The 27711-nt window shown below is 41.4% G+C and overlaps 1 protein-coding gene across 2 annotated transcripts in view; it reads left to right on the forward strand.

The window, feature by feature from the left end:
* Positions 1-27711, forward strand: part of MID1 (midline 1) — a 276661-nt gene that overhangs the window by 72093 nt on the left and 176857 nt on the right. The window lies entirely within an intron of this gene.

Raw genomic sequence — 27711 nt, forward strand, 5'->3', positions numbered from 1 at the left:
TTGGACAAACTCAGCCTGGTGAATTACTCTGGAAAAGAGAACAAACTGTGCTGTAATACACAGACGTGGTTCTAAATATGACAGCAAGTTATTGCTCTTCATCTCTGCTGTGGATGGAACAATGTGCAGGTTTGCAGCAACGGTGGTTTTCATTACTGCATAGTTATAATGGTGTTCAGACACTGAAATGTCTTACCTGAAAAAGCTGTCAGATCTGGTTTGGGAGTGTTTTCTCAAACTGAGCAAATTCCAGTTGTAGGTGATGTTTGTGTACCTGATCCTCTCTGTGAGCAGGGAGATGACTGGGCATGGGTCTTCTCTCTGATTGCTCTGACGACTCTGGCTGTGTCCCTAGCATGGAAGCTGGAAATGCTTCCCAATTTCAGACCCCAGCTTGTCTCATGACCAGGACCCAGTGATGTAGGAGAGTGCCTAAGCTGGGCCTTCATCCACTCTTTACCTCTCATACAAGTACAGCAACTACAAGAATGAATGCAAACCCGAACAAACTGGCTAAAAGAAAGTAGGAATAGTTACATATGTGAAACCACTGAAATTTACTGAATGCATGCACACACAGAAAAACCCAAACAAAAACGGCACAGCACCGTATCTGTGGAGGTAAAGCAAGCAAGAAACTACTGCAGACAAATGTGGGTAAGTGAAACACTCCCTTGTGTTAGCGTGAGAGAGGAAACTGCTTTCCCAAGCACTGTATCTAGGTAGAGGTAGATTGGAGAGCTACGTGACAAGGCTCTCCTTGGAGAGCAGAGAGTAATGTTTGGTTTGTTGTATAAAATGTGTTATTGATGTGCTATGGGCAACAAATTAGTACATGTCCCATGTTTATGTAGTAGTGTCAAGTCATTGATTAATGTCGATCAATGCTATATCCATTAAGCCCACTACAAGAATACAAAGCTTAACATTCAATTAGTAAGGTCTCAGATTAAGTCAATGATCCAAGAGAAAGATAATTTAAAAATAGAAAAGACCAACAGGAAAATAGAAGTGAGATTAATGTCTTGCACTTGATACTCCCCATAAGCTCACTCTCATGACTCAGCATTTCTGAGGTCAGTCGGTGTGTGAAACTGGGTAAGCTGCATTCCTAAATGATGGTTGGCTTAATTGTTAATGTCTAGGTCACAAAATGGCAAACACTGAACTCGTGACCTTCCTAAAATTAGTTCAGATTATCAGTTTTAAGAGAGGTGCATATTGCAAGGATCTGTCTGAATCAGTTGATCTATTCCTTCTTCCATGAATAGAATGTTTTACTCTAATGCAGAGGATGCAAGGGCTATTTGCAGCAGAGATATTTCTAAGCAGAACAAGCTGCTTTCTACCACATTCTTCAATCTCTCAGAAGCAGAGGCCGAATATGCTCCTTTCCTTGCTGCAGTCAAGGGCTGCTCTTCAGAAGTGCTTTTCAAAGCAGCCTTTAGCATAAGTTGTGCGATGGGCACTGTGAACTTGACAGCTTTCTCAGCAAGATCATGAGGTTGATGATGGGAGACCCCAGATGGCAAAAGGGATGGCAAAATGTCTGCTACACATTCCTGTTGGAAAGTTACTGTCTTCCACAAGTGGCCTCTGACTTAACCCAGGCCTTACCCTGAGCACACAGGAAGGGAACACTGTCTCAGGCAGTATAAGCTGTAACTGTTGGAAAACACTTGGTTTGTGATGGCAATCACTACTATGACTTTCAGCTGCTGTCTTTTGGGACAGAACCATGTTACATTTTGTATTCGTAGGCAGCATCACTATCTGACTCATTTCTGAAGTTTAGAAGCTGCATCTAAAAATATTTTGCAAAAATTAAATTGAACCAGGCCCCTGAAATATTTGGTAACCGTAGGCAACTGTGCAGCCATATGTCTATTCCAAAACAGCTTTTAACATCTTGCCTGGGGGAAGCGCCTCTCTGCAATGCCTGGACAAGCTAAGTCTAAAGCCTAACACTGGTGGGAAAGATGTCATTCTTATGAGCACAGTTCAATAATTCTCCTGGATCAGGAATGTGTCAATGGTTTTTCATGGCTTTATGTTCCAAAGATGGACAACAAAGTGGAAATCTAATGGCATGTGACACAAAGCTCCTGTTCAATAACATGCGAATACAGTACCAATATTCAACACAATGCAACCTGTACTTTCTAAGCAAGTGGGCCTCAGCAGGTTTTGTTTGGTTTTGGTTGTTTTTTTTATAGCTCAAATGCAGTAATTGCATGATATATCCAGACTCTGAAAGTCCATTTTATTGTTTATAGTGGATTCTTCATCTTGTGTTTAAGCCATGGTGTTTTACTATGGGGTGAACTGGATCATGTCTGTTGAGCACAGAGCTAGGAAGGTGACAGTGTTATACTGCTGCAGCCATGAGAGACTGTTCTCAAGGCTTTTTCTTTCATGCCTATGAAATCACATGTTTTAATTCCCTTGGGGAGTTCTTTCTCCTTTGTGGCACATTAGGCATGGCTATGGCTTCCTTTCTCTAAATGGTCAGAGTTTTCAAAGTGATATCAGTCTGCCTGCAATTCCTATGGAAGAAATGGGTAATTTATGAACTGCTGGGAGCAGAGAGCCCTGTGGTCAGGTGTGATAAGGTTTCAAGGCTCTGAACACACCAGTTGCTAGGTATGTCCATGGAAAAGGAAACTGCCCTAATTTTGAAAAGCTGCAGGTGCAAATGAAGAATCTCTGTGTTACCGAAACTCAGCAGCAAGCCCAAATACATTTAAGGGCTACAGGCAGTTTTCCTATTGTTTTCTATGTCCACTTTTAAATACTTATCACTGCTTTCTCATGCTCTTAGATGGGCAGAAGTTGCTTGCTCGTGTACTGCTTCCACTGGAGGCTGTGTTGAGCATTTGTGCCTGAAGCATGACTTCTCTGCTCTCAGTTATTCTGATTTAGTTTGTCTGTTAAGTCTCTGTCAAACTGTAGGAAGAAAGTGGCTTTTAAGATACTGCAAAAGAGAAAGGGTCTTGACATTTTATGTCATGCCTTGTTAGAAGCCCACACTTATTCTGGACAAAACATTCCAGACAGTTGGCCTCTCTCCAAAGTGACTAACAGCTTTTCTCTTAGAGGGAGGGATCCCAGGTGCAGGAGACTCAACTAACAAGAGATTTAATGTTAAGAGAGTATTTATTTATTTTTCTGAACCTTGTGCTTCCCCCCCAACATAAGATAGGTATCATTCCAAACTAATAAACAACTGCAATCCATAAATACACTTTCCTTTTAACTCTTCAGGTGACAAACACTGCTGTGTTGAACCCCACTATTCATAGGTCCTGTAGAACATGAAGTTATTCATTCTTCTCCCTTCCCACACACACAAAAAATGACAAAGCATCTTTCTGCTCCAGGAGATACTCTTCACTGTATGTTACTCTGAAATTGAATTGCAAGCTGATAAGCTGAAACAACAGGATCAAGACTTTCTTTTGTCCTGTATGTTGTGCCTCTTCCAGTGCAGGGTTTGTCTGCCTTGTATTCAAAATGCTGGCTGTAAAGAATACAACTTCTGAAAAGATCTCAAAAAAGGCATGAAGAGGAATGGTTTAAAGTGTCTCATCCCAGCATGTATAACAAAGAATGTCAACTGGCTGCTCAGAAGCTCTCAAACTGGACTGATCAACATGCAGAAATTAATGTATGGTGTGTGACAATTTTTGGAAGAGATCTGTATCCAATTATAAATTCCCCTTCTGGCTTATGAGTGAAACTGATGGAATAGTCTTCCCAGGGAAGTGGTGAGGCAGTGTGCACTAAACCATTGGCAAATGAGCTGTACAAAGTGTTTGAAGGGTCTTCTGAGAGCAGATCCGAGAAGAGTGGCTGTGTGGCTGTGATGACATAGCAGAGTTCCCATGTCCCATTTCTGACTTGCCTGTTGGCAGTTATGAAAGCCAAAATGGGCTGCCAGCAGGTTTTAGTGTTCAGAGTGTAAGAACCCCTTCCTTTGTCCTTGTTATCAGAGAATTTTCTGATGGAGCATGTTTTTATTTGGTAATATATATATAGGAGATTGAGGAGAAATATCTGGCAGTTTAAATGAGGATGGAGAGTCTGTGCAAAGTGCACACAATAACAGACTCTGGAATGGCAAATGCCATTGGGAGAGACCCAGGTCTGTCACAATTGCACACTTACAGGAGTTTCAGTAAGGTATGGAGCATAACTTTCCATGAGATGCAGAAAAATCTTGTCTGGTATCTGTGAGCATGACAGTGCTGTATTCCAAAGGCAGCTTGATTTTACTTAAGGAGCAAAGGAAAATGAGTTATTTAGGTATTTACATTTTGTGTTGGTTTTCTTATTAAGCTTTTCATGGATTGTTTGTAATGGAACACAAGTTGGCCAAAACACTTTTATGTGGAGGACTGATAAAAATTGACTATACTTCCATTATATAAAAGGCTCTTCAGTCTTAAGAGTAGCCAGTGAAAGGGGATGTGTGGAGGAGAAATGTAGGAGCTAGTTTCACAAGGGCAGGTGGGTTTTGTTTCAGTTCTGATGCAGGCTTGCACAGTCACAATTATTGATAGAATGGGATCTTAACTCTGGATTTGTTATGTCTTGGGTGAGTGATCCAGATCCTGGCTGCTTTGAGCTGTCCTCAGTAGCTCCTAATGCATAGTAACAACTTTACTTCTGGGCCCTAATTAAAAACAAAACCAAACCTACCCTTCAGGTGAGTGGAGTAAACATTTTATGAGAGCTTGAAATGAGTGAATCTCCCTTTCTGTTGTCCTTCCTGATTCAGATCACCATAAACTCCCTTAGGTGCATAACGAGGCATTTCTGAAAGGAAAACTCTTTTTGCCTCGTTCCAGCTTTTGCCAGTATAAAGTAATTTATCTCTGTGGTATTTCTTCCTCTGCCTCCTTTCTTTGCAGTAATTATTAAAACACCCAGTCTGTTGAAATTACTACGTGATTAAACAGGGAAATGTGGTCCTATAAAGAAAACAGTTCTGCTCTGCAGGGACTACTCTATAAGGGAAGTTGATGTGACCTTGTTTTATGTCAGACCAGCACCACTGGCAGCTTCTTGTACAATGCTGTATGCTCCTGGAACAAGTTCAAATGGCTTTTAGTGTGGAGGTACTTAACCACGTGAGCTACCAGCTTCACCCTTCCGATGCACTCTTCAGATGTAACTAGATTAATAAAAGGGCAACAATGCTTCTCATGAGGGCTCTTTTGAAGAGGATGGCTATCCTGATTCATCCACAGCTGCTTCAGCCTATCTCCTGGTCTGGGGTCCTGAGTGTTTGTGCCCAGTATTGCAGAGGTAGTTCTTGCTTGGGCGTTGATTCCCCTTTCCCCAGGAACTCGATCACGCTGCTGAATGCCTGTTCATTTGGTAAACCTGAGCTCTGGCTAAGCAATGTTGGCAGTCTGTTAGAAACCAAGGACTCTTGAGTCTACCAGCTTTATCTGTTGTTTTTCAACTGTGTACATGTATTGTCACACTCAGAACTAGTATGTCACTCCCACTGTAATGGAGTGCTGTAGCCTACAGTAAGCAAGCCTGTACCACCTGTGTAAGCTGTGATGGATTCAGCTCACTGTCCAGTTTTACAGCATTAAAGGACATACTCTAATTAAGTGGTGCAAAGAAACTATGCTTCTTGCACACAGTTTCAATGCTTAAACAATTACAAAGGGTTAATGAACGTACAACAGACTTGTGTGTGGCTGAAACATCATTCCCATGAAAAATGGAGGAAATAAAAGGAGGAGGAACTGAATTTATTGCAGATATTACTTGCTTTGTTAGGTCATGTGGACCAAAACAGGGATCTAAGGCCCTGAACCTGCAAACAGTTACACACTTGCTTAACTTTACTACACAGTATAGTCCCATGTTAGTAGGTCTGCTTGTGGCAATAAAGCTAAATGTGTAAGAAAGCCTTGTGTTTGATTCTCAGTACATCAGAAAACCAGGGAAGGGGTTTGCCAAATGGCTTAACAGATCATATTGGTAGCTAGATGATTTTTTTTTTGATCTGAATTCTGAACAGATGGCAAGAAGCCTTCACCTTGTAAACTGAAAATATCAGTAACACCTGTCTGTATGTGTAGCAGTGAGTGAAGTCTCACTGCAAGGGTGCAGAGAGAGTAAAGTATGAAATATTCTACAGATGCTACCTTTTCCATTTGCTCTTCCCACAGTTCTGAGATTGGTCCCAAAATGTTTTGACAGTGTTAAAGCTATTCCCCTCCCTTTACCCATCACAGCTTGCTAACTAGCATTTTCATGCAAGATTTGAAGTGGAATGTTGTAAAGTTATATGCTTTTAGTCTGTAAAACTCTGGACTTTGTCCAGCAGACCGTTTTTACATGGCCTGGATCCTTTTCAAACAAACAGGATCTGTACTAGGGTGCAAAATTTTAGACAACTGATGCATTCTTTGAAATAACTACAAGTTGGCTCCCTGCCCCTTAAGGGAGTCTGTTAAGACTCCCCCACTGCTGCCTAGGAATAGGCTTGTGGAGACAGTAATTGTGAGTGCCAGCAAAGTAACGAATGTAAAGGTAAGCTTTCTTTGGTGCTTTGACAATTTCTTTGCAACTTCTTAGCCAGGTTAGCACAATGGGTCAGGGCACTTAACACTTCTGGATCAACACATCTGTAATCTTAGGGAATAAATAATTTATTCTTTATAAAGGGTAAATAGAATAGAATAGAATAAACCAGGTTGGAAGAGACCTTCAAGATCATAGTGTCCAACCTATCATCCAGCACCACCTCATCAACTAAACCATGGCACCAAGCACCCCATCAAGTCTCCTCCTGAACACCTCCAATGATGGTGACTCCACCACCTCCCTGGGCAGTCCATTCCAATGGGCAATCACTCTCTCTGTGTAGAACTTCTTCCTAACCTCCAGCCTAAACCTCCCCTGGAGCAGCCTGAGACTGTGTCCTCTTGTTCTGGTGCTGGTTGCCTGGGAGAAGAGACCAACCTCTGCCTGTCCTTATAACAAAAGGAAAAACACCTCTAAAGTATTAATATAAAGTGAAACTAAGACTCTTATTTATTGAGCTTACCTGGCCCATACCCTACTTAAAAACAGGCCATTTTTAATATATTTATGTTCACATTTTTTTCCTCCCTTACTAATTGTTACCTATTATGTGCAAATAGTAGCTAGATCTTGGTGATGTCTGTGCACTTTGGATGAAATCTGGCAGCCTAGGAGGACCAAATGTAACATGTTTTATGAATGAGAACGAGATAAGCAGATTCAGGGATCAGGGATTCAGGATTAATTGTTGCTGGGTAGGCATGTTTGCTTTTAGCCTCCTTGCAATGGGACTCCAGCTCAAACTACCCTGATTACGTGAAAGGAGACAAGGAGTGTCTGAAAGCATTTGCCTTTGGGTTGCAGTATTAGTTGCCTTGTGAGCACTCTCACAAACCACTGTCAAGTTAATGGTGTCTCTTAAAGCCTGGAAACCAAACTTGACAATTCTCGTCATGGTTTATAGAGCTGTAGAGGGAAAATGTGCTTTGTGTTATGCTTAAATAAGATCTTAGGATAATTACACAGGGGTGTGACTTGGCCCTGGGTTCCACTGCACATAAAGAGGTGCATGTGCAATGAAATGGGGAATCTGACTCTCTACAGATTCTACTTACTGAAGGAAAGACATATCTGCTTTCCCTGCCTTGGTTCTGTTACATACTTTTCAAGCTCTGCATAACAATAATTATTGATTACAGGGTGCTTTAAGCTTCCCCAGGCTGTGAAGATGACTATCAAGAAATAAGAAGTGACTGAGTCAATTTGAAAACAATTTTTCAGTCCACTTGAAAAACTTGATTGCTAACTTTGTTATTCATGTACCATCCCCACCCCCCATAGAAAGTGCTGGGTCTAATTTAAAGCTTTAAAACGGCAACAAACAAATTGCAGTATGTAGTCAAGGAGCATTTTTGCCAAAAAAAAAGTAAAATCAGTATCTTTATTTTAAAGCTATTTATTTTCCCCTGAGCATTATCTACTATATTAAGCAAGCAAAATACAGGAACATTTCCTGCACTGTTTCAGCAGGAAATATGTGGCTCTGGCTGTATAAAATGGCAGTGCTGAGGAAGGTAAATGCATTGAATTACTCCATTAATGGACAGGAGGTGGTACTACAGTAGTTTCCCTGCAGGCAGCACGTTTCCCAGGTGCTGTAATCATGGTGGACTACAGGGATAGTACTGTGAATGCCAAAACAGCAGCTTGCAATTAGATGCATTTTTGTGTGAGATGTGATAAATCAAGGGGTGGAATTTGTCAGGTATCAGTTCCCTAACAGCAAGAATATTTATCTACAATACAAACCCCTCACAGCTGAAATCACCAGTTCTTCAGGTTTCACTCAGTTCACAGGAGAAAGACTGAAATACAGTTCCTAGAAAGAAACTTTGATTTCTTTTTGCATTCATTACTAAGCTTTTTCTAAATGCAGACATATTTTTGCTATATCCATGCATTTATCTGCATGCTCTCTAGAAACTGTCAGTTTGTCATGGGAGGTGGCACTATATTGGTGCTACCTGTCATTTATCCCATGCTTCAGGAGGGGTAGAATGGGTAGATAATGAAGAGAGCTCTCCTGAAGAATTCTGCACACCAATCAGCCTTGGTCAGTGAGAAGTTTATTCCTTTTGGAGAGGATGCTGCTGTTAACTGCAGCCTACTGGCTGAGTATCACTGAATTCCTGTTGGAAAAACTAGGATATGCCTTGTCAAAAACCATGTAATTGAGAAACTGCAACTCCACAGTGAGTAAAAGAGTTGCCTTACTCATCACCCAGTATGGGAAATCACAGTTGTCCTTGTAATTGCACTTTCTTTGTTGTTTAAATCTTGTGGGTCTTAAGTTGTTTGCTGAAGGGAGAGGTGCTTGTTTTGAAGTACAGCAGCAAAATTAGTACTGTAGGAGCTGGGCAGCACTGAGTGGTTTGAGCCTATCTGCTTAGCATCTCTTCTGGGCTGACTGAAACTTTTCAAAGTGTGAGTCCTTCCCAGCGTCCTGTGCTGTATTTACTCAGTGGGATGTCAGCTGAACATGGCCCCGGGAGTAAGAAGAGAGTCCATAAGTACAGATGAGGCACAAGGATTAGCTAACAGTGATATTTTATGTTTTGCAGCATCAGTATTCTTTAGCCACTGGCACGTTTTTGTCCCACATTGCAGGAAAAAACCAATCAGCTTTTTGTTCTTTGTTTCTCCTTTTTATAACTTGGTTCCCACTGGAAAGTGAACAATGGAATTGTTATGGGAATTATCAAAACACCAGTCAGGGCCTCTCTTCTTAGTTTTCTTTTCTTTTGCCTTTTTTTCCCCTCATGCAAGTGTGTGACTCATCCACCTACACAACATTAATTTGTCTTATCTTAGTGAGCGCCCCACGGATTCAGGGTCGAAGCACAGGATATATTTAAAGTGTGGGATTATGTTTTCTGTTCCTTGTGGCCCACCCAAGGAGTCTGGGACACAGAGGACAAAATTGTGCACCTTCCCAGAGGGTACATGATGCCAGGAGCTGGGCAGGAGAGTTTGTATCCAGGTCACCATGACTGCAGTGCTCCTAGGTTATTTGCCTGCAGGATCTGTGAGGTTTGGAACCAACTCCATGGCCCACCTTGTAGGGGAGTTCAGAGGAATGAGATGCCAGGGCCAAGCAGTTTGCTTCTCCATGTGATAGTCCCAGAGACCTGGCTGTAGGAGTGGTTGACCTCAGGCCAAGTTTCACTACCTGTATGTTCCTATTGCCTTGAAAATGGTTTGGTTTACTGCAATGCAATAAAAAAGCTAGTATTTGAACATCAAGTGTAGGTGAGAAAGCATGGTTAATGTGTGAAGTGTTAACCAGAGTCGGGCAACAAATGACTGTGATGGGTGAAGGAATCTCTTGCCAGCCTCTGCAGTGGAAGTAAGTTCCCCTTCAGTGTGGCTCTGAGTGACAGACAGGACACAGAAGGAAAACAAACAGTAACTGTTATCTTTCTGCTGAAGCAGCTCCAAAGGGAATATAAATACTGATTGTTTGGAGACCATCAATTAAGCTAAGAAGTATTTAGAGCAGGTGTAGAGGAGATAATAAATGAAAAGAGAACTTTATAGTCTTGTGTGTTTAAAACAGTTTGGCTTTTTGATGTTGTTTACTGGCAAAAGCATTGAATTGATACTTGGAGCCTGTGATTCGTTTATGAACAGTTTTCAGTTTAATAAACACTGCAAACATCAAGAGGAAAGCCTAGGTGATGGGACCTTTGATGAAAGGACATTTTATTTGTAACTGCAGGAATATTGAAAGAACATTTGAACTCGGGGGTAGAAGTTTATGGACTTTTTTATAAACTCTGATTTATTAAAGTATATTATACAGCCTTTCATATACTTAACTCCCTGGTGGTGTCTAGAGGCTTTGCTGAGAATGGAACTTTCTCATCTTATTCAATTTGTATGGATGTGGTTTCTGGGAAATTGAAAAGCCATGTCAGACAGAGTAAGAGAAAAGGAAACATTCATTATCTTCACTTTACAGAGAAGAGCTCCCAAAAATACAGGAGCAATGGACATAGAGGCCTGCTGCTTCTACCAAAAGAAAATGCAATTGGCTTCCATAAAAGAACTCTGCAGATGAAACAAGAAGCTGAGCCCTCATCTCCCAGCAGTAATTGAAGATAAATGCAGATCAATGCTGCTTTTTCATCTCTAAATTTGGAATATGTAGCAGTCTGAATTTCTCTCCTTGTTTGTTTTTAACCATTCTCAAATCTTATTCTTCCCAGATTCAACTGAGAGTATTCTGCACTGTCATGACCTCCACACTTTGTTTTCTCATTGAGTTTTGAAGCAGTCTATAAATGGTTTCTTACTTGTTTTCTGTTCTGGAAAGGCAGCTTTACTATTCAGGTCTAAGCACTTCAGGTATTAAAGCGAAGTGCAACCCTGGTTTACTGAATACCCTAGGGAAAATTGCTTGATTCTTTTGGCCAGCTTAGTTATTAAACCAGTACATAGAAATGTGTCTTCACTGACTGCTAGATCCTCCATCCAAGCTGACCACCCCCTGGTAAATATATTACTATGTTAAAACTACTGCTAACAAAGGTGAAGCAGCTCTAAGAAATGAGCTTATGAGCTGCCATGGCATGCAGAGCACACCTGAATTACCTGAGGAAGACACCAGTATCAGGGAGAGTTGTGCACCCTTGGCACAATGCAAAGCAGAGAAGTGGTGGTGTCTTTGTGCATGGCAGAAGAGTGCCAGGGCACTGCAGTGTGAGGTCATGCCGCTGCAGAGATGCCTTCCTGTGCCTTCTTTCCATCCTGCACAACTCTGCATGACGGATGAGGTGTGGTGCAGAAGATGTATGGTACACATGAGCCAGCAGTGCTTAGGTGACTATGAGGGACAATGGCATCCTATCCTTCATCAGGAATGGTGTGACCAGCAGGACTAGGCATGTGATCTTACCCCTGTACTCAGCACTGGTGAGGTGTGTTCAGGTTTGGACCTCCACTACAAGAAGGACATTGAGGTGCTGGAGCTTGTCCAGAGAAGGGCAAGGAAGATGGGGAAGAGTTCAGAGAAAAAGTCTTATGAGGAACAGCAGAGCTGAGGTTGTTTAGTCTGGAGAGGACTAGGCTCAGGAGAGAACTTATGGCTTTCTAAGACTACCTGAAAGGAGGTTGAGAGAGGTGGGGATCAGTCTGTTCAATCCAGCAACAAGTGACAGAACAAGAGGAAATGGCCTCAAGCTCCACAAAGGGAAGTTTAGGTTGGATATTAGGAAGAATTTCTTCACTGAAATGGTTATCAGAAGTTGGAACACCTTGCCCAGGGAGGTGGTGGAGTCCCCATCCCTAGCAGTGAGTCATGTAGAAGTAGCATCCAGGGATATGGCTTAGTCAGGGGCATGTCAGTATTAGGCTAATGATTGGACTTGATATTCTTAAAGGTCTTTTCCAATCCAGGAAACTTTGGGATTCTGTTTCATACATCCTCTTATCTCCCTTCAGTAAATCCAGCCAATCTGCCCAGGGTGACTACAGGATGGCATTGCTCTCTGTGGCAGTGGAGGTGGGGATGAGACTAATTTGGAGAAGCTTGAGGTCATCACAGATTTTTATTTCTCATTTTCCATTGATGCTCTCCCTGCAAAGCCCTCTCTAGTTTGAATTACTGGGGAGGAATTACTGAGCAATGAAGAAAAAGTTCCCAGTGATTTCATCTCATGTTTCAATGGGAAGAAAACAAATCCTTCCTGGAGGCAGCGAGGTTACCTGAGAGTCCCTGTGTTGACCAAGAGGGAAGGATGATGTGAGGATGAGTCTTAGGATAAACTGAATTTGAACCCTCATGGACTGGTTAAATTACTTAAACATCACCTTATTTGTAGCACAAACAGGCGTGCACCAAGGCACGTGAGAGCACACAGGTCTGCACCCTGGCTGAATAATACTCAACTTTATTAATGTGAAGAAGACTGAGTTCTGTTTCAGTCAGGCATAGCACAGTTTGCTGTGAAATTCACAGTTACACTGAACATGTATTTGTACATTTGGTTTTAGTTTATGTCAGACTGCCTTGCCATTTGTTTCCAGTTGGTCTCAAACTGCCTTGCCATTTGTTTCCAGTTGGTCTCAAACTGCCTTGACATTTCTAAAAGGATGTGCCAGCCTAGATGAGGCTTACAAGTTGGCCATGTGTATTGGTATGACTATAGATACCTTGCCATATGAACTTACACCATACTCTGTTAGCTGCCATGAGGATATCATTCACTTTGCAAGCATTTGGTACTTTGCTCAGCAAAATAACTAACTAACCATTTTTCCCCATGTAGATGCACCCTAAGTCCTCAAATGCTAAGACAATTAGGGAGTTAAAGCTAAGATTAAGAACTGCCTCAGAATTAGTTTCCTGGCATGGTTTACATTAAATTACAGAGGGAACCTTTAATGAATCTTCCATTGAGAATAGTTTATTGCTCATGCTTTTCATGCGTGTCTCTCTTACAACAGTTCAGCGTTCTTTTAATTTGTATAATTAGCTTAGTTTTGTATTGCCTTGTCAAGATATTTTTCTAAGCCCTGAGGATTTTTGGAACACAAATACCATTTAAATTTCTTTAATGTTTTAAAAATGTAGGCACTCCCCACCCCCCATCCTCTCCCCTGCCTTTCACTTTTCTGCCCTCTCTCTTTCTGTAATGTTTAAAGGGTTGATTAAAAACTACAGTTTCACTGTGATGTTTCCCCACCCCTCCAGCCCTCTCAAAACCATGATGTTATCTGGTTCAGACTCATAGTCATCATGTCAGAGCTTTTTACCATTTCATCATTTATAGAAGAAATCACTGTTCTCCTGATGTGGCTTTGCAGGGCATGGGAGACCCTGCAGCAGCCCTGCGTGGAGGCACTCTGTAGTGGAGTGCTGTGTGGATCAGAGGAGACCTTACTGCTCTCTACAACTACCTGAATGGAAGCTGTAGCCAGGTGGGGGTTGGTCTCTTCTCCCAGGCACCCAGCACCAGAACAAGAGGACACAGTCTCAAGCTGTGCCAAGGGATGTTTAGGCTGGATGTCAGGAAGAAGTTCTTCCCAGCAAGAGAGATTGGCCATTGGAATGTGCTGCCCAGGGAGGTGGTGGAGTCACCATCACTGGAAGTGTTTAAGAAGAGACTGGATGAGGCACTTGGTGCCATGGTTTAGTTGATTAGATGGTGTTGGGTGATAGGTTAGACTCGATGATCTCAAAGGTCTTTTCCAACCTGGTTAATTCTATTCTGTTCTATTCTACCATCTTGCAAGACTACTGATTTTGGGCTGGGGTGAGAGCAGCCTTGAAGCTTAATTTTCTCCCTCTGCCTTTCTGCAGGTCACCAATCAGTGGTGGTCTTTTGGCTTGCACCTAGCTGTCCTGCACCCTGGATGAGGAGAGTGCATCCTCTCCACCTGGTGTTGCTGCCATTACCCGTGCAGCCTGGTTGTTTCCAGTATGTCTAAACTTGGAAGATAGGCTCTTCTTGGCAGAAACAATCTCCTGTTTGTTGAAAAGCCCCTGGTGTGCTCGTGGCTTGACGTGGACACTGGGTGGGCTCTTTTCGCTCTCTGGGTGTTTGGATGCTGAGATGACACGAGGTGTTTCCCCCGTTAGATGGCGCTGCTTGTTCCAGATGCCCCTTCAGCCACTCCTGCTGTGTTAAATTGAAAGTAATCAAATTTTAGGAGGTGTGTTTGATATAAAAAGCAGTCTCTCCATGTGGGTGTTAGTTCTTTGTTCTTAACAGACTGAGGAAAATATCTTTCTGGCCTTTTTTTCCTGTTTTCCCTGTCTGAGCAAAGCAGTAGAGAGCCCACAGTGGGAACATGTGAGACAACACCAACTGTGTACGCCCCTCCTGCCACTCTGAAATAAAAAGGAATGTTACCTTTGTAGAGGTGATTTGGTTTGGATCCCTGTGAAATGAGAAACCAAACACCTGGACAAAGTTTCTTCACTATTAATGGCCATGTTACAGATGAAAAACAACCTTCTTTCCTTAAATGGTGAAGCCCACAAAATTATAGAGCTGAACCGTGGCTCCCAGACCTATGAAAGAGATGTGGATAAATACCTGGTTTCTGTGTGACAGGGTGGGAATCAAACTATTACATTGATGGAGTTGGACTTATTTGAGTGATTCAGAAAGATCAAGGGAGGCAATCTTTCTTCAGCTTGAACAGAAATTCACCTCTGAACAAGAGGCCAGTAGGAGGCAGGGGAAGGTCTGTGGGTACTGGGTGTGACTAGAAAGGTCCTGGGCAAACCAGCACTGTCTTCCCTGTTCCCAGGCATGGTTTGGGCAATACAATGAGCCAGGGGTAGCCCTTTTAAGGGATTATGCCTGTGACTACTCTGTTTTAGAGGACAGGAGAATTTAACAGTGTGAATGTGAGTTGTTCCATGCTTGTTGGCCTTGGTGCCAGAGAACAGTCCCAGAATCATTTAATTGACTCATATAACTGCAGGTACAATGTCCCAGCAAGGCATTAAGCAAGTGGGGGAGTTTACCCATTCAGGGTTTTTCAGTCCAAGCAAGGCAATGAATAGCAGCAGTGTATCTGGTGAACATTTTACTCTACAGGTTTTTGAAAGAACCACTGCTCTTGGCTGTGCCCACAGTGCACGTGTTATAAGAGACTGCAAAAGGTAACTTAGTCAAGGAAAAATAACAGTAAATGGGATTGGGGGACAGTGTTGTGTTGAACTGTGAGGATAATACAGCTCTGCAAGCTGACCTGGGTTGAGTGGCACATGGAGCACTACCTAGCTGACTCTCAGGGTGACTTTGAGCCAAATACTTCATCTTCAGTGTTCAGAAGCGAGTAATGAGTTTTCCTGGTAGCTGGACAGTTCTTTACAGTGTCATAATTCAGTCTCTAAACCAGTGGCCTGCCATACACTTAAAGCTGTAATCTTTTCAGGTTTGAATCTGCAGTGTGGGAAGCACAATAATGCTACCTTTCAGCCATCCTTTTTCTGTCTCTTCTAATGTTTCTTGCAACCAGAACTGCTTCTTACTCTATGTACTTGATAGATGGCAATGATCTGACACATCATTGTCAAATCACACTTGTATCACATTTTGGCCAGCAGAACATGCTTACAACAATACTCATGTTATTGATATCAACTACATCATGTATTTTTATAACACATGCATATAAACTAGCATACAAATAACAAAACCCTGTCAGATCTGCAAAACAGACTTCACAGACAAAGAAAAACTATTTTAACAATGTACTTTACACAACAATAAACTGCCAACAACTCAGACTTCATTCAGGGTTAGCCAGGAATTCAAGCAGGTGTGGTAAATTAAATGTTGAAAGGGGGGAAAAAAAGCCCTGTAAAAGTACAGACTCCTTACTGTTGAATTTCTACCAAAGTTCCAGAAACTTCAGTTAAGGCTCAATTTACATTTTCATTGCAAGCACTTTCTCAAGATCTTATTAGAAGACTTCAGAGTGTCCCTTAGCAAGAAAGATAGAATTTTGATTCTGCAAATCTGCTTTGAATGACAGACTTCTAGCCAGTAGAGGCCACTGGAAAGCAGCAACTGTGATGAACTTTTAGAGAACTTGGGGGTTTGCATTTTTTGTTGAGTTTTTCTGCTCAGTGAGAGGGATTTTTCTGTAACTGTGCCTAGATTTCCAAGTCTGGCTGCTGCACTTCTGCTATCCACAGTGAGTGCCTGGCGTCACACCTGAGTGAGAACCTGCGCAGAACCCAGAGCATGAGAGGTGGCTGGGTGGCAATAAGCTTCTCAGTAGGTTGGAAGTGCTAGCTGGTTGCTTGCAACACTGGGAGTCCAGTTCTGTGAAGCTTTAAAATGGAATGTCTGCTTTTGTCTTGCCAGAGTGTGATGCTTGCTGGTTTTGCAGTTATTTAAAATCATAATGGCTTGCATTGCATCACTTAGGTGGGAAGGGAGCTCAGCCAGGGAATTGCTCTACTCTTCTATAGCTCTTGGTGATAGAACTCTATTGCTATTATGGGTCTGGATGGAGTGCAAATTGGTCTGATTAAAACCTTTGCAAATACAGTGCTTCACACTTCAGTGTTTGGAGCCTGATCTTCCATTACTTGTCTACTCTTTACTTGATTGAAATGAATCTAACTATGTAAAGAATAGAAAACTAAACTTTTTGAGAACAGTGGCTCCCTAATAACAATGAAATGTATTCTGTTGGGTTTGGTTTTTTCTTTTCCACAGAGGATGTTTCTGTGTTTATGGAGAAATGCAATCTGGCAGAGCCTAATGCTGGACTTCATCTATAAGGTAGCAGCTGTGTGATTAGTGTTATGAGTCTCATTTGTTATAGCAGGCAATGCTTAGATTTGCAAATGAAAATACAAATGGAATGAAGGACATGGAAAATAGCATTGTAAATGTGGAGAAGATACTCTCTGCCTTTTTAAAGATTGTGAATAACAGTTCTGGATTGTTAGGCCAGATATTGTTGTTGTCTGTGCAGTGAAAAAGAGATGAAAGCTGCTTGAGAGAACAAAATAGTGGTAGGTGGGAGGAGAGGCCCATGTGGTCAGTGTGTCTCCATGGCTGATATTACCCAAGAGTCATCTTACCTCCAACAGTTTGTTTCTCAGTGGAAATGTGTTATGTCCTAACTGTATGAAAGTCTGTCTTGAGGGATGCACACTGGGCAAGTGTGCTACCCACCCACTGGCATCCTGCATAGAGCAGTTCTGAGATGTGGCAGAGAAGAAGGGAGGCTGAGCAATGCTGTGTGGAAGGATGTTTGCACTCTGGATGACATGGGATTTTGGGAGCTGGATTTCTTCATGTGGCTGCTGCCTTCCTCCTCTCTTCTCACTGGATCAGGATGAAACAGAACTGAATTCTGCTTTATTTCTCCTTCATCTGCCCTGCCACACCCCCACGTTAGATGTGGGACTTGCCATTTGCATTGCTTTATCCCATTCTGCAGTTGTTTTCCAAGTGGTTGAGAAAACATCTCGGTCTCTAAGATACTGTTTGCAGAGGAGTGGGGAGCCTTTTGTGTCCCTCAGTTAGGCACATTCCATATACTGGAATATATGCCCTATGACACGAGAATCCTTGAAAGGGTTTGATTATCCCTGCTTCAAACAGGAGGTTAGCCTGAATGACCTTCCAGCATAAACCCATCTATGGTTTGCAATTTCATAGTGGGTGTTGGGTGGAAAAAAAGACTCGAACAGCAAACCCACAAAGCAACAAGACAGAGATACATCAAAGATAAGGATCCATAATTTGCAGCTGTTAATTATTAGTAGGATGGGACATGATTATTGTTGCAATTCTTTCCTGGGGACTAGAAACCTGGTCCTCCTGGGTTGAAGCCTGTGGTGGGAAGCATTCCCTACATGTCACACATTGCTCCTGAGACACTGATGATTTGATTATTCACACAGTTTCAGCTATGCTGTCATTGTTTAATTAAACAGTGTAAACATACATATGTCATATCTTTGCTCATCATTGGGGGAGGCTTTTTCAAAGCAGATAGTGCCTGAGGAAGGAATTTTTGTCAGTGTGGGTTTTAAACATGAACTGGGAGAAAGGCTACATTTTTGAAACATCTGCAATCATTTGTGTGTCATGTAAGTTAATTAGCTGTATGTGGATTTAAACCAGTTGACTCCTTTTCTGTTGTAGTCACACTGCATGTTTTGTGTTCTTGAAACCTTTATAGTTTTCCTAAACTTGATAGAAACCTGAAATCCATCTGAGTCATCGGCAAGATTCATGGCTCTTGGGGACGTGGTTAGTGGTCATGGCAGTCTGAGGTTGGCAGTGGGACTTGATGATCTTGGAGGTCTTTTCCAAATGAAGCAATTCCAAGATCCAATAACATAGCTATCAGTATAGCTAATATCTACCTGCCTTTATTTTTTGCTCCTTCCCAATTTCTCCAGTGATGTGGTGGGTTGAAAATTTTCCCCCCAACATTAAACTTGCCAGAGCAGCTCAGTGGGAAGCAAATGAAAGCTGTATTTACAAGCAAAACTACAATCTACAAAGAAATACAATGAATATATACAATATTTACAGGTATTTACAATTAATAAACAGCACAAAGACCCTCCTGGTCAAAGAGCAGGAGAGCTGCTAATAGCTTCTCCCTCCCTGCTCCCATCCTTACCCCCCTGGACACAAAGGGACCAGTGAAAAAGCAGAATAAAATTGGTGGAATAGCATCCTTCACTTCCCCTGTGTGAAAAGCATACCTGTAACCAAGGCACAAACTAGGGCATCTGTTCTTACTACAAAATATAACTTGGCTCTAGGACTTGAGACCAAATTAAGCAAAATAAAGACCTTGTGGTACTAAATGAAGAGTGTATACAGGAGTTTTCCACACCTAAACTCAAATTAGTGTACAGATAATTTGCATCAAAATGACAGATTATTAGTAAATGGCAGTGACTGTGCATAGAGGCAAAGAAGCAAAGACTTTGGGGTTTTTTACCTCTGTTGCTTTGTGGTCACAAGTAATAATTACTTGTATTTCTCTTTTTCAGAGATTTAATTGCTTTCTTATTCCTCATTCCAGTACTCCTTCCCTACTGTCGTTCTTTTCTTCATTGCTTATGATCCTCTACTGACTGCAGTGAAAGATGATGTCTTCAGCTGTGTCACTTCTGTTTTCTTAAACCCTTCTTTCTCCTGAGCAGCAAGATGATTGATTCCTTCTCCTTAAACCCAAACCTCACAGCTTTCCTTATCTCAGTTTAGGTACATTTGTGATCATTTTAAATAGAGTCAAATGTGTCCTACCTGGCTGCAGCACAGTCTCCTTCTTGGACCTCTTCTTCTATTTGTGTTTTAATTGGCAGTAATCTGAAACTAAACAGTCAGGCATAGTGGGAGTATGGGATCATATGCACATGGGCATATGGAGTCTGGGAAACTGATTGTATTTAACATCAAACTGTATGACAAGAAGGGGTAAAAACAACCCTGAACAACTAGGTGCCTTATATGAAGCCAAGAAACAAAGCCTTTCATTGTTAAGTTTTCCAATTCCTATTAAAGTAGGCTGACAAAACTAATGAACCAATTTCTTTTTGGTGGCTCATGTGCAATATGAATATGTGCACCATTGTTGTTGCCTCTGGCAGGCTCTTGAGAGGGCCAAGGGTGTCGTGGAAATGGAAAGGCAATGAGCCGAGGCACTTATGCTCAGCTGGGTCTCTGGCATGATAGCTGCAAGGTGTTAGGGGGCCTGTGCTGCTGCTCATCAGCTTGAAAGGAAAATGGATTTCTCTATGATGGGTCTCAGGTCTCTGATCTCTTTCCTGGGTGCTTCCAGGTACACTTCTGAACCGATTTTTAAAACAAGTGTTGGCCATCAGTTAATTTCACAGGCATCTGAGAGAAAGGCAGTGATTTAATAGCTCTTCACTGCTGACTAGAGGTCCCTCCCAATCTCTACCCTGCTATGATTTTCGGCCAGGCCCATGTTTGGTCTCCCCATCAGTTTCTGTTCTGTGTGGAATCAGATCCTCCCTGTCACTCAGAATAGGAAAATAGTTAATCAATATTTTTCTTGTGAAGTTTCTTGATGCTTTTTAGTTACTTCATTGGGGTTTTTTGAATGAACTTTTCAATGTGTGAGGATGCTGATTAGCTGAAATCCTTATATGTTCTAAGTCCCATCTGCTGATGAACAGCTGAAATTATGAGCAGCTGAGCTAGGTCCTCTTACTGCTGGGTAATTGATCCAGAATATCCTATCTGCCACTGAGTGTGTGTATCCTCTCTAGTGGCTTGTGGCTTTGTGTCTAGTAATAAGACAAAATCAACCATCCAAAACATTTCAAGCTATCAGCTAGAATTAGTGATTAGCCTCTGCAAGAGTATACCAATAAATCTGCTGTACCTCTTTGGCCTTTTTGACAGCCAGCAGCAGAGAGACTTCAAATGTAATTGTTATGACTAGTGAAGGTCTGTGCCTTTTCTCCCTGCTATTTGTTCATTACAGATGGGTACTTTCACTGAGACTGGTAAAATGCTGCTGCCTTCAGTATCTTATGATTGCCTTTTTCATCATAGTGTTCAAAACTTTTACATTCTGTTCCAGTTATTAGCTCCCCTTAGAGGGTATCCTCAAGTAAGCCCTGGAATTAACGTTGCTTTCATTTTTAACATAAAAATTCTAGGTTAGGAAATCAAAATGTGAGTGTAAGCAGCATCTGAGTTTGCTCTGGACTCTCAAATAAATGGACATCAAAAGCTGGAAATAGCTTCTGGGTTTAGCCTATCTGATGCAGGTCATAGATCTCTGCAAGCACATAGATTTGAAAGCGTTAACATTTACTTGATAGATTCTCAGCACTGGTCACATTGCTGAGCTTTATTTCCCTCCAATGATGAGTCACAAATAAAGCTGGTGGCCTGCACCACCCCTCTGTGCTGCAGGCTAAGTTGTGCACGTGCTGCTTGCTGGTCCTGCACACGCATGAAGATCATACGCTGCTGGAGGGGCTGGTTTTGCCTCTTGTGCTCCCTGTAGAGCATGCCTACCTGGGGCTCCCAGGTGCCTGGGCCAAGAGAGGTCTGCTCTTCATGTCTTTGTGTTCGTAGTTTTAAAACATGAAGGCCAATGGACATGTCTTCCTTGGGGGGAAGTACCCCAGGAGAGGTGGAGCAGACTTGGGAAAGTCCATGATATGAGGCTCTCATTGGCCTGTGTGAGCACTGCTTCAGTGTCCCACAGTGCTTCTCTTTCCACCAGTGGCATTTAACAAGCTTTTATAGTCTCTCTTCTTGAGAGCAAAGAGGATGATTAAGCTGTGTGTGTGCTTGTGCTTTAAATGATGCAACTGTTATCATTAGCTTGAGTTAAAAGGTCAAAACATATTTGTATATTTTGAATACAAAATCTTTGTAAATAAACTCTGTTTATAAATGGACTTTCAGAAATGACTGAGGCCAGGGAAAGGCTTTCTCTGCAGTTTAGACTGAGTACACTTCTTAGGTTCATTGGTAGAAACAACTCTTTGCTTGCAGTGGTCAGAATTGATCACATGTGGTGTCCTGCACTGCATGTCCTGGGGAGAAAGAAGGGGAGAAATGATAACAGATTGAAAACAATCTTTTGTTTCAGCTTTTACTTTGTTTAGTAACTGATGTAAGAGTTCCGTTAGTAACATGGTGTAAATACAGGTTTTCAATTAGTTATGAAGAGAAATGATATAAAGAGAAATTCAGGGGGGAAAAAGCTTTCTTTCTTTGGCCTGTAGCTCAGTAGTATTCTGTGCATTTTTTCAGATGTCTGGATTATTGCATTAGAAGTACTCTTTGGTGTCAAATTATAGTAAATTAAAATTCAGGGCCACAAATTGAGTTTCCAGAGCCAGAAACTTTGAACTTCATTTTTTTCCATTGGAACAGGTGTTAGCCCCCAGCTTCCTTTCAAAGCCTTCCACATGTAATCCATCACAGAAGGTTCAAAGTGGCGTCAGTTTAGGCAACATTTTTAGGGATTTGTAACCTGCTCAGGAAAAGTTTTAACTGCTTATTTGAAACATAGATCTTGATTACAAAGAGCATGTTGTGTGTGTGGTGTGTTAAATTCTCAAAGGGGTGTTTTGCTTGTTCTCCATTACTTACACAATCCTTTTCCCTTATGATGTCAACCTGTACAGTGAGGCTGAGGAAATCCTGCTCCTCTCCTTCACCCAAAAAACCTCAGCAAAGCACATACCTGAGGCTGGGTGCTTTGTTCTGTTGGAACAAACAGGTAGTTTTCTCACAATTGAAATGAAATCCAAAGCAACAGATGCTCTCTGTAGCCTATCCCTTTAGTGCTCTGAAGGGCATTATCAGGAGACAGATAACCTGGGGGTAGTTCCTCACAATAATGCAGTGTAATTTATAGAACTTATTTGATGTTTGAGGTGTTCTGCCCTTTTCAGAAGCAGTAAGAGTTTTGTAGCAAGTGGAAGCTCTAGTCATAGATTCTTATTTCAGCACCTGGTCTTAGGCTGGTCTTACTTTTATATTTCTCTAAGAATATCCTTAAATGTAGCACCCTTGGAAGATAGGTGGAGATTTTAAAAGCAAATGGAGGTTTGGCAATGACCATAGTGGAGTCAGAACTATGATTATTCCTCTTACAAAGATCACTTTTAGAGGACTGTCATTCTTAATGAATTTACTCACAGGTAAAACCAGTTCTGTTTAAGATGCACAGACACATAAACACACACACACATCTGCTGCTTGGATTGTACACAAGTATTTGTAGGTTTAATGTAGAAATCCTATTAACTTATTAAATCACTTAAAGACTTCATGGATACAAAGCAGAATGTGCATTTTTAGCAGCCTCTTACAATCCTAATGCAATTTAATTTTCTGATTGAATATGCTTAAAACTGAAGTGCATGGTTCATTGCCTTTCTCATTACCAGCTTGGCTGTAGACTGGAGAAGAGGTTTGCCTTTCTAGATTTCTTTCTTAGTTGTGGACGCTATGAATTATGTGTATATGTTTTATGATGAAGGTTACTTGTTCTCTGAAGATGTAGTTAGGCTTTTCAGGTGACCAAAAAGACAACAGAATTCAACATGTTAAAACTTTTCCCATTTCTGGATATTCGAAGGAAATATTGCAACTGAGTCAATGATTTCAGGGTTGTATGGGGGGAGATTTCTCATGTCATTGGGTGAATACACAGACATGTTCTTTAGTTCACATGTGTAAGTCCCATTCTTTTCATCAGTAATTAAACACACACATTAAGAGAAGAACATCACAGCGTTTTGTTTCACTGAGAAACTTGGCCTGAGAATGGAATGTACATTTATGACAGCTGGATATGCAACTGACCACAATAGCAGCAAAGGAACAATTGCATTTGATTAGTTCAATAATCTTGCTGAGAAGCAAATATTTACTGTAGCTCTGTGGATGAGCAACATACACCAGATTTACAGCTTCGGGGGAGCATCATTATTCACATCAGCTGAGGTCCAGGATCAAGAGCTTCGCTCTCCTTCTGGGCAGTCTAGTCTGGAAAAAGACACTGGCATGGGGTAGAGCAGTATTTTAGTCTAGGATTAGTTAGGCTGATTACTGCTTACAGCTCCTGGATTGTCTACTTTTCTATCTGTTCATGACGATTGAGGAGAGGAGGGAGGAGGGAGGCAGAAGGAATACTTCACTTAAGGCAAAGATGTATCTGAAACACGTTAGAGCAAAGGAGCTGCAGGAGCAATGCCATGCATTGTCTTTATAATATTCCTGAGATACCTCCAGCAGTGTAAAACAATGAATAGAATTGATGTGGAAAATGGAGTTCTAAATGGAAATTGACTTTTTACAGTTTCTTGGCTATTGTAATCTAGTAAATGTTGAACTAGCTTGCCTTTTTGATGCTCCCAACGTTATATGAACATGTGTGAAGTCTACAGCTGGCTTTTTCTAACAAGGATTCTGCCAGTTAGAAGCTCCTTGTAGACCAGAGTAGGCATTTTGTCATCTGAACATCACACAGAACACTTTTAGTTCTCAGATTATCAAGCTAGTACTGAATGCTTTCTTCTGCCTGCTTCAGACTGATCACAAGATGAGGATTAGTATCACCTAATCGGTAACAGAGAGGTTACTTATCCAATTATTAGTTTGCTTACTTTAATTCTCCATATGCTCTTAAATTCATTCAAAAGATTTTAGTCCTCACACTTTTTTCTTTAATGTGGGCATTGTATGCTTTAACTTACAAGGAGGGCCTCCCCTGCTATTATTATGGCATTTTAGGCTCGGTAAATGACAGGCGTTATTGGTACTTAGAGATACATTACGCAGTCTCTCACTGGAAAGCCTTCATTGCCTGCCATTAGATACCAGCGTGTGCTCTGTAGCTGTAGTCTCTTAGCAACTAACTGTCTCTTTCTTTTGAATTCTCCTTTTGTGACCCAGAGGCAGGTCTCAAGACATAAACCTCATCTTACTTTTCTATTTCCAAAACCTTGAAAACTGGAATGTTTTGGGGTGCTTATATGGAGTACACACAGCGTAAGAAGGGGAGCTGCAACATCTAGTGCCTGCATTGAAAATGCAGATAAGCTTCTGCTTCGTGCTGTGGTAGTTCAATAATGAATCTATTACTGTAATCCTGGCAGATTAGAGCATTGTTAGGAGTGACATCCCAAGAGATAGATATATATTTTAATATGAAATTTGGTCTTAAGAAAACACATCAATGGGATCTGCAGTACTGCATTTCTCCAGAAGATGTGCAACCCCTTTCTCTGATGTTGGATTTAATGTGGTGCTTTGTGGTCTGGGTTTTTTTGGGGGTTGAGGGGGATGTTTTGGGGCTTTTGGTGTTTGGGGGTTTTGTGTTTGTGTGGGTTTTTTGTGGAGGTTGGTTTGTTGGAAATATTTGTTGTTGCATATCTGTATTTGAAAACAGGAGGAACAAAGAAGAGCATTCCTTCTGGCAGGAGATACAGGGCTATTCTCTCACAACAATTAGAGGTTTGCATTCAGGTCTTTGTGTGCAGCCTCCTAAAGCTGCCATTGGTTGTTTTTTCTTATTGAAGATTTTATTTGCCTTTTGGTGGTGATGAGTGCTGAAAACCCTTTCATTCCTAAAGAAAACCCTGGGATCAAAAAAAATAGTTTTTTCCACATCTTCTGATGAATTAGGGAACATAAATCAGTTACTTTGGGTGGTGGTGAGTGAATGAATCATGGTCCTTCTAAACTCCGCATATATTTTTGTGTCTAGGTCTGCAGTGAGGAACACAAGATAATAAGAGAATATGCAAAATCTCTTTGGTACATTGTCATAGAATAAGCTTTGCTTTTTCTTCTGCCTTTTTCATTTTTGCTTTTGCTTGCCCTTTTTCCCCCTTTGTAGAAACCAAGCCTTATATTTTGTCTGGAAGTCTTTCTGAAGTGACAATTCTGATCGACACTTCTACGCTAAGCTGATTAACTGTTCCTGACCTTTCAAAGTACGTTGTATATAATCCTAGAAGACCACCAGAGTTGAAACTATTCTGTTAGTTTTGACATTCCCATCAGGCTTGCTGTCTGTAGCACGAGCAATCCTAATTCACTTGTTTTTAGTTAATTTGACAGGTCGTTGTTAACATCCTTGCTAATAGCAAAGTGCTGCAAGTTAAACATGTTTTGACAAGAGGAGTCTTCAAGAAATGGCAACGCCAGTTAATGAGAGTAGAATGAAGGTGCTTATTTCTTTTGCCATGAACTGGATACCATCTTAATGTTTGGGAGTAGAGGTGAAGGGAGTATGGTTACTTTAGGAACAAACTTGTTTTCTGGCTGGCTAAAATCGAGTGAGAGCTGAGATGGAAATTATCCCAGCACTGTCATGCACATCACTCCACCTAGAAAGTTTTTCTTTCTAGTAGCTGGTTGTCAAATATATTTTTGAATGAATCACCACTCCTCTCATTAGAAGCACTACTACTTTATCTAGCATGTAGCAACCATCTTGTTTGGTGGTGTTTGTTTCCTGTATGTGTAATCAATTCTCTCCTTGACCGTGAAATAAGTTCTTACATGCTGAGCTATTTCCCTCTTCAGAGCCAAGAAGCTGAGAAGATATAGATCCTCACCTAGTGAATGCAGTGTAAGCCAAGTATGAGCATTTTAAAAGAGAGATTCAGGACCACCCCTGAAAAGACTGTCGGGTGAAGTATGGTTTAGGGAGTCATTTGTCTGAGCAAATGATTCATGGTTCATGGATACTGACACTTATAAACAGTAAGAAAAAGAGATCTGAGGATGCAGTCATAAGTGCCTCAAGTGTGAGTGAATTTCAACATGAGGAAATACAGCACAGGAGCTTTTGAGGGAAGTGCTGCAGATATTTCTTTCCATTTCTGTTCACTAGCCAAGGAAGCATGCGAATGCTAGACTGGTCTGGAGTCAAAACATCCAGTGCCTGATCAGCAAAAATGATCCTATCCTGCTTGGAGTTTCTAATTTTGGTATAAAACTTACAAACAATACATGAAGAGTGGTTTGGCTTCAGAATAAGAACAAAGCAAATCTTCAGGAGGGACAAACTCACATCTGATACTATGCTTAGAATAACTCTGTATGAGTAGTCTTGAGAAGTCTTTATACCTTTTGACAGGACAGTGAATTGAAGGCACCTCTCGTAAGATGTTTATCTATTCCTGACTAGACAAATCATTTGAAGAAGTTTGGCATGACTGTGGTGTCCTGGTAATGATAAGAATCCAACCCTGCTAATTAAGGTCTGACTTGTCATTCTTGGATCCCCATCATTCAGGCCAGGGGGGAACACAGTAACACCTTACATACATGCCTGGTTTGCTTTCTACTGGAGATCTCTACTAGTGTGGGGAGGAGAATTTTTGCCTGTAATCCAGAGAGCTACAGGCAAAACCAAATGCCACTTTTCTGTTTATCAGAAGTAACTTGCAATCAGTGCTAAGCTATGCCTCCTATGCCTCACCCACTCTGCTTATGGGAACTTGATGAAAGGGGAGATCCTGCCACACAGGTAGTGATGGGATCAGTGTGCAAAGTGAGGGGAGAATCAGAGCCAATGGATCCCAACACACTGAGGACACAGATTGTTCTAGATTTGGTTCTCTGCCCTGCTAAGAGAATGAGCAAGTATCTCAGGCTGCAGCTGCTTTGTTTGAAAGATTTAGTAATAAAGTATTTGTGGGAAAGGTTTTCAGACAGTAGGGGGGAAAGTGTCAGTTTCATGGGTTCAAAACTCTGTGCTTTCGTTCATTGATCTGCAAGAAAATGATTCTAAATCACTAAAGGGATGGATAGCTGTGGTTTACTTTGTTACATGCTAGGCCACGTTTTTGCCCTGAGAGGCGCTAGGGAGAGCTCTAGATTATTCTGTTCTCTTTCCTCTTCCCAAGACTGCTTTTGTTGAAGAATTGCTTTCTAGTGGCTTGCATCTAAATGGCTTTAATTGGAGTTATGCTTAATTTTATTTTAAGAAAGAATCATTTAAAAAGTTGGTTTAAATTCCACATCTTGGTAACGTTATATGCCTATTATACTTCTATAAGTATACACCTGCTATAATGTTACCTTAGAATATTTTCCTTCTAATAAGCAGAAAATGAGGAAATTGAGGTTATGATAG

The sequence above is a fragment of the Melanerpes formicivorus genome, unplaced genomic scaffold (assembly GCF_026170545.1).
Source record: "Melanerpes formicivorus ecotype bairdi unplaced genomic scaffold, bMelFor1.0.p_v2 SCAF_70, whole genome shotgun sequence".
Taxonomy (NCBI): domain Eukaryota; kingdom Metazoa; phylum Chordata; class Aves; order Piciformes; family Picidae; genus Melanerpes; species Melanerpes formicivorus.